Genomic DNA, 7,282 nt, shown 5'->3' with positions numbered 1-7,282 from the left:
CGTGATTCAGTGGTGTGCGCAAACCCAGTGCTTTACGTACATCCCTGATGGTGTGAGATCTCACAGGCACCAATGCCGTGCTGCGCATGTGCACATCTCGTTCTGCGAGATCGCACGCAGTGACCCCAAGCTGCAGCATGATTCACATGCTGTGGCCATTCGGGGTGACGATGTTGTGGCGGCAGCCCGCATTCTCGAAAATGGGGGCGTGTTGGACCTGTTTCCAAGGCGTGCTGAGGCCAGTGTCTGCGTCTTTCCGACAAACCATCGTTGGCCGCAGCGTAAAAATACCGGCCATCCTGAGTAAACTGATACTCAGATGGCCGATGTTCGCACAGATGATCCGAAGCAGCGGCTGTGCAATAATACGCTAATGCCGCAGGAAACGTCTTGTGTAAATACCTAAACGCCTCCTGCCGGCTTCTGTGATCCGCTGCTGCGTCCGAGGATCAGATCACTCTCGTAAACATCAGCATTCTGTGTAACCCATCGGTTATTCAGGATGACCGTGTAATTAACGCAGCCAGGGCCAGCAAGCCTTGAAAACGCCCCAAGACCGCCTGCCGCAGCTTAGGTGGCACTATGACCGTCATTGCAGGCACCAATTGGCACATGCGCAGTACAAATCCTGCGCATGCGCCGATTGCCGACCATCGGCGGCGTACGCACTCCATCGTGTTTGCGCACAGCCCTGAATCAGACCTTCAGACGCTTAATCATTGACGCAGGAGGCCATACCCTGACGGACAATCTACGCCTGCCATAGGGCTGCTGCAGGTTTCGATGATGCGACTGATGTTTGCGGCTAAAGACACTCCAAGCGGTATTACAGCGCCTAAAGATGTCCAAAATGGTTGTCTCAGTCCTTGCACAGACAGATGTGCCGCTGTACACCCGGGAAGGGCTTATAGCGGTCACGGACACGGGCGCTCCTGCATCCGGCTCAGATGCAGGCCCTAAATGTGGATGATTCATTAATTATTGATTATATTTATTCAAATTACTATTCCAGAAATGGTCGCACACTGTAAGGGCCACCTCTCCCCGTCGGTGCTGGCCTCATGAATATATATGACACAGTAATAGATGTGTTCCAGGATTTCTAGATCATCCATCAGATCACTTTGTGCCTTCATGCCGATAATAAGATATTTCCGCTCGAATAGCTTTTATAATTAACAGGGTTTTCCAAGACGGCGCACGGTGCAACATAACAGCCAACGTGCTCACTGCTTCCGACCATCTGTATTACACATCTGGAATGACATCTCGGGTTATAATCATCTCTGTGTGAAGGTACAGAGACGAGACTTTTCTGGGGATAAAGAAATGAACAGATCACGGTCTAGATATAAAAGCACCAACACTAGGGTTCCCCATTGCTCTAGAACACAGGTTCTCAAACTCGGTCCTCAGGACCCCAAACGGTGCATGTTTTCCAGGTCTCCTCACAGAATCTGTTAGGTTTACAGGGAAATCAGGGGAAAGCTGGGAGACATGAGCACAGGTGGGTTGGAACTGATCTGAATTGTATATCAATTGATATGTAATAATGCTATAGTTATCCACAATTGCAGAGGAAATTACTATTATGAATAAACAATAGTCACTCATGTGGAGGTGCTCCCCTGATAGTACAAGTGTAAATGTTAATATAACAAAAGAAGAAAAGGAACTCTCATCTTTGCTGGGGGCACTCTTAGACAAAATATTAAAATATAACTTTTATTATATATGTTAAAATGATCTTAACAACAAACAATGTACAACACAAAGTATCAAACAATGATACAGCGAAAATATGAATAATAAATAGTATGATATTACTGAGTGTTAATACTCAGTAGTATAGGCAGCAGTCATGTTCAAGTAAATAGGCAACTCTCTGTATATAATCTGTACTATGGCGTGCGTACGCCGCCGATGGTCGGCAATCGGTGCATGCACAGGATTTGTACTGCGCATGTGCCAATTGGTGCCTGCAATGACGGTCATAGTGCCACCTAAGCTGCGGCAGGCGGTCTTGGGGCGTTTTCAAGGCTTGCTGGCCCTGGCTGCATTAATTACATGGTCATCCTGAATAACCGATGGGTTACGCAGAATGCTGATGTTTACGAGAGTGATATGATCCTCGGACGCAGCAGCGGATCACAGAAGCCGGCAGGAGGCGTTTAGGTATTTACACAAGACGCTTCCTTTGAGGAGACCTGGAAAACATGCATCGTTTGGGGTCCTGAGGACCGAGTTTGAGAACCTGTGTTCTAGAGCAATGGGGAACCCTAGTGTTGGTGCTTTTATATCTAGACCGTGATCTGTTCATTTCTTTATCCCCAGAAAAGTCTCGTCTCTGTACATTCACACAGAGATGATTATAACCCGAGATGTCATTCCAGATGTGTAATACAGATGGTCGGAAGCAGTGAGAATTACAAGTTCAATTACAACAACAATAACCATTATAATTCACACAAATCAAACAATGAATCAAGTTTTATTGTTCCGGAACACAGCCTCCTTGCTGTCGGCAAATATTCCTCTCCTCCTGCTGATGTCAAAAGATTAATGCATGCAATACATTTTCAACAGCAGTTTACCTTAAATGCTTATGAACCAACAATTACAACAATGAATAACAGTGTTGAATTATTTATCCTATAGACTAACTATTTTCCCACTATTTTCTGGCCAGAAAACTTATAGGACCTCATTCAGAGCCGCTCGCTATTTGCGGTCGTTCGTTCAAAAAAAAGGGGTGGCTATTCAAATGAACCGTTCGCTCTTTGCGGTCTGTTCACGCCTCTATGTCTGAACGAGTGAGCAAAACTTGCGGTCGAAATTTAGAAAAATACGCCCCCTTGCCGCTCTCATCATACGTCATGTCCGCTATTTATTAGATTAATCGAGTACATCGAACAGCGTATGAACTGCTCGCTATTCTTGTGGTTGGTTTTTCCTACCACTATATTGCGAGCAGTTCTGACTATAAAACAACCAGGTGACGTGGTCGATGACGCTGCTGTATTAATTATGCACACCTTTAAAACGCCCATTTTGACCTTTAAGCACGCCTGCGTTCGGATCTCCTCTCCCCGTTTTCAAACACCTTCCCCTGTTACCACCCACATACGCCTCCTCATGTCATTCAAAATAGCAGGCATTCGCTATTTAGCGAACAAATGATTTTCGGCCGCACTGACTGGTTCACGCATGCATATTAAAAACCGTACGCATGCGCAGATGTGCGAACATCGCTCGGAACGAACGAGCGGCCGCTTACGAGCGGCTCTGAATCAGGCCCATAGTTCATTAATACCGGTATTACCAGGTCCCTATAGAGTACACTGCGTTGCCCGGGTTAAAAGATACAATCCAGGGCGTTTTATTATAGGTACTTTTGTTGCTAAGGAGTTGCCTAGACAGCTAGTTAACTGTCCCTTTCAGTGCAGGTGGGAGCTCAGATGAGACTTTCCCTGAAGTTTGATAACAGTTATGTTTTAGCTCAAGCTGGTTAAGTTCTGCAGTATAAGATGCTGACTCCCCTGTCACTAATACCCCTTTTCCACCTAAATTCCGGGTCTGACCCGGAGTTCGAACAAAGTTCCTATCTGGATCAGACCCGGAATTTTGCCGGCGCCGACTCGAGATATTCCCGAGTCGGCAACGCTCACACCGGAGTCGGGTCTGCATAGACCCGGCTTTTGCGGAGTGAAAGTGGTTGCTTGGAGATGACGTCATCTCCAAGAGCCACTGAAGCCGGACCAATCGGCTGGCTAGCAGCGCACTCCAGATCATCGTGACCCGGAGTGTGCCGTTCTCACAGCAGGGTTTCATAGGCTACGCCCGTGTTAAACCCTGCTAGTTACCTGGGCTGGATTGCCGGGTCACTCGACCCGGCGATCCAACCCTCTCCCCTTTTACACCAGGGAGCTGCCCGCGTTAACCCTTCAAAAACCCAGGTTTTAGCTCCGGTGTAAAAGGGCTATAATTTAGTGATGTTAGGCCCTCATTCAGAGCCGTTCGCTATTTGCGTTCGTTCGTTCAAAAACAAGGGGTGGCTATGCAAATGATCCGTTCGCACATTGCAGTCTGTTCACACCTCTAAGTCTGAACGAGCGAGCAAAACATACGCTCTTTTATTTCTTAAAAACGCCCCCTGGCCGCTCGCACCATACGTCATGTCCGCTATTTATTAGATTAATCGAGTACATCGAACAGGATATGAACTGCTCGCTATTCTTGTGGTTGGTTTTTTCAACCGCTATTTTGCGAGCAGTTCTGAGTTAAAAAAAACCAAGTGACGTGGTCATTGACGCTGCTATATTAATTATGCACACCCATAAAACGCCCGTTTTGACCTTTAAGCACGCCTGCGATCGGATCTCCACTCCCCGTTTTCAAGCACCTTCCCCTGTTACCACCCACATACGCCTCATTCTGTCACTCAAAATAGCAGGCACTCGCTATATTGCGTACAAATGATTTTCGGCCGCACTGACTGGTTCGCGCATGCATACTAAAAACCGTACGCATGCGCAGATGTGCGAACATCGCTCGGAATGAGCGTACTGCCGATAGCTAGTGGCTCTGAATGAGGGCCTTAGTCCGCTGATCCGTATTAATTAATAACAGCGGTCAGCTCTCTGCCCGATTTAGCGATCCACCCAACCTATATCTTATCTCTTCTAAATGCCACTCACAGCGGTGTACCGCTCACTCCCCATTAATGTTTTTTTGTAAATAGGGAGCAGCAGCACACACCACTGCACGATTAAGACATTATTTCCCTTTATTTATACTTTGATTCTCTAAACTACATTCTACAATTTCTATTTATTTCTTTGGGTACTTTCATTGGGTCAGTGATTTAGGAGATCCCTGCGCTGATTCAACAGAGTTCACCTCTATCTACGTCACAAAAGCAGATGCCCTATAAACTTATTCACACCCTAGGACGATCAGAGGGTACACTCACTCTGTGTATAAATACATGTCACACAATGAGCAGCAGCTGCCTTCTTGATATGTCTGTAATGGAGTAGATTTATTTTAATTTTTTTGGCGATACCTCTACATACTACCATATTTTTGGCAAAAGCTATTTTTCTCTCTATATAGCCAATAATTATTTCTGTATAGCAATCAATATAACTATTACATGATACTTTGATACATTAGACCAATCTTTCTGCATCTTTTTCAATACCATCTATTGATCCGCTCTAATTAGTATAATAATTGTTTTTGGTGGGATTATAGGCTGATATTATTTAGCAGACATATCTATTACCTGTACTACTAAACCTATACCACAGTATGTTCAGCGGACCCATTTATTTGTATTGACTTATTGCCAGTATTGATGGGTGACAATACATATTGTACCATTGGTGGATTCTATCACTATATTTTGAAAAACTGTATATAAATGTATATGTAGTTATATGTTGGAGATAATAAGTTCTGAGTGTTATAGAGACTACATATTGGTCTATTAGAAGACTATACTAGGTAACTCTATTTAAGCTATTACCAGGTATTATATATTTTCGTACTACAGATTATATACAGAGAGTTGCCTATTTACTTGAACATGACTGCTGCCTATACCACTGAGTATTAACACTCAGTAATATCATACTATTTATTATTCATATTTTCGCTGTATCATTGTTTGATACTTTGTGTTGTATGTTTTTGTTTGTTGTGAAGATCATTTTAACATACAAAATAAAAGTTATATTTTAATATTTTGTTTGAGTGCCCCCAGCAAAGATGAGAGTTCCTTTTCTTCTTTAATCCTCTTAACTCCTCACAGAATCGCAAGTGAAATAATTAGCTCTGCCTGTGGATCTTTTAAAGTGTGTCAGTGAGTAATGCATACACCTGTGCACCTGCTGGGTGACCTGGAAAACATGAACTGCGTTGGGTCCTGAGGACCGGGTTTGAGAACCACTGCACTAGAAGAGCGATAATGCTCTATGGTCCAGCCCGTCCCAATATATAGGACGTCATGATGTCACATTGAGGGGGAGAGCACCTCTGGGAAAGGCAGAGTATCATACCAGGCACCACACAAGCGGGGCAGCAACGACATACCCCATCATCCATACCCACTGGGTGGCAGCGCTGCCCGCACACCCCTAAGTATGCCCCAAGGCTTTGTATATGCTCACACTCCTATGCGCACCCGTTCCATGCATTGCTATCAGCTATTAGTCAGCCTCGGCTACTGATTATTACCCAGCGGGCACTGAGGGCCCAGATTACAATAATCCGTCTTCAGATTTTTTTTTAAACTGAGGGCCTGTTTCAGACATTGACGCAATGACGATTTTTACGCAGTTTGAGCGATTATCAGTGATCTGCGCATGAGTCAAGTTTAATTTTCATTGTTGCTCGCAGAGGGGATTTATTCGCAAAGTGATTGACAGGCAGGGAACATTTGTGTGCTGCCACGGGGAGGTGGCAACCCCAACGCAGGCATTGCAACCAATTTTGGAGCGAGCCTACCTTGTGACTGCGGTCTCGTTCGCACTGAAAATGGCTCCATCGTCTCTTTTCCAGCGCCCATTCTGCATGACCGTTGAGTTACTCAGAAGTCTGATAACCGACTGATCTGAGACTGAGTTGCATCTTTGTACGCAGTTGTTTGGATCTGCAGAGACAATGGTGAGCGTCTTAATATAAATACCGGCGACTATGATATTTGCCTGTTTCTGCCCAACCGCTGAGTATAAATCCCCAGCTGCGGCAGCATTGGCGCACATCTCTCCATCAGGGCCTGCCATGGGAAGGGGCCTAAACCTGTATGCCACACACCCAACCCTATCACACAGATACCCCACAGATACAGACCCTCTGATGGTAATAAATATAAAAAATAATATAGTATAAATCAATATATAAAAAAATCAGTTAAAATCAATTGTCACATGACAATTTGACACAGAAATTTAATTTGAATTAATAACCAATAAAAATACAAAGACAGGAAGCCAGTGGATATTCTGTTGGTTCAAAGGTAGTGTCTTGTTAGGATCAATGCAATTGTAATTTTGGATCCACTTAATAGTAACACAGTTCTGATTTTGTATCTTTACAAAATAGTATCCACCGCCTTCCTTTCTGTGTGTAAGCAATATGTATCAATCCAGCTAGTAAAAACACTGGGGATCTCCAATGGCAGTATTAAACCTGTTAATTAGTTCCTATTTATATCTGGAGATAGGAAAACACACATGTGTAGCAAGTTCTGGGTGGTCGTATTTCCAATGGATCGTTT

Source organism: Taudactylus pleione, unplaced genomic scaffold (genome assembly GCF_031769625.1).
Source record: "Taudactylus pleione unplaced genomic scaffold, aTauple2 ptg000537l, whole genome shotgun sequence".
NCBI lineage: Eukaryota > Metazoa > Chordata > Amphibia > Anura > Myobatrachidae > Taudactylus > Taudactylus pleione.
Note: the sequence above shows the minus strand (reverse complement) of the source record.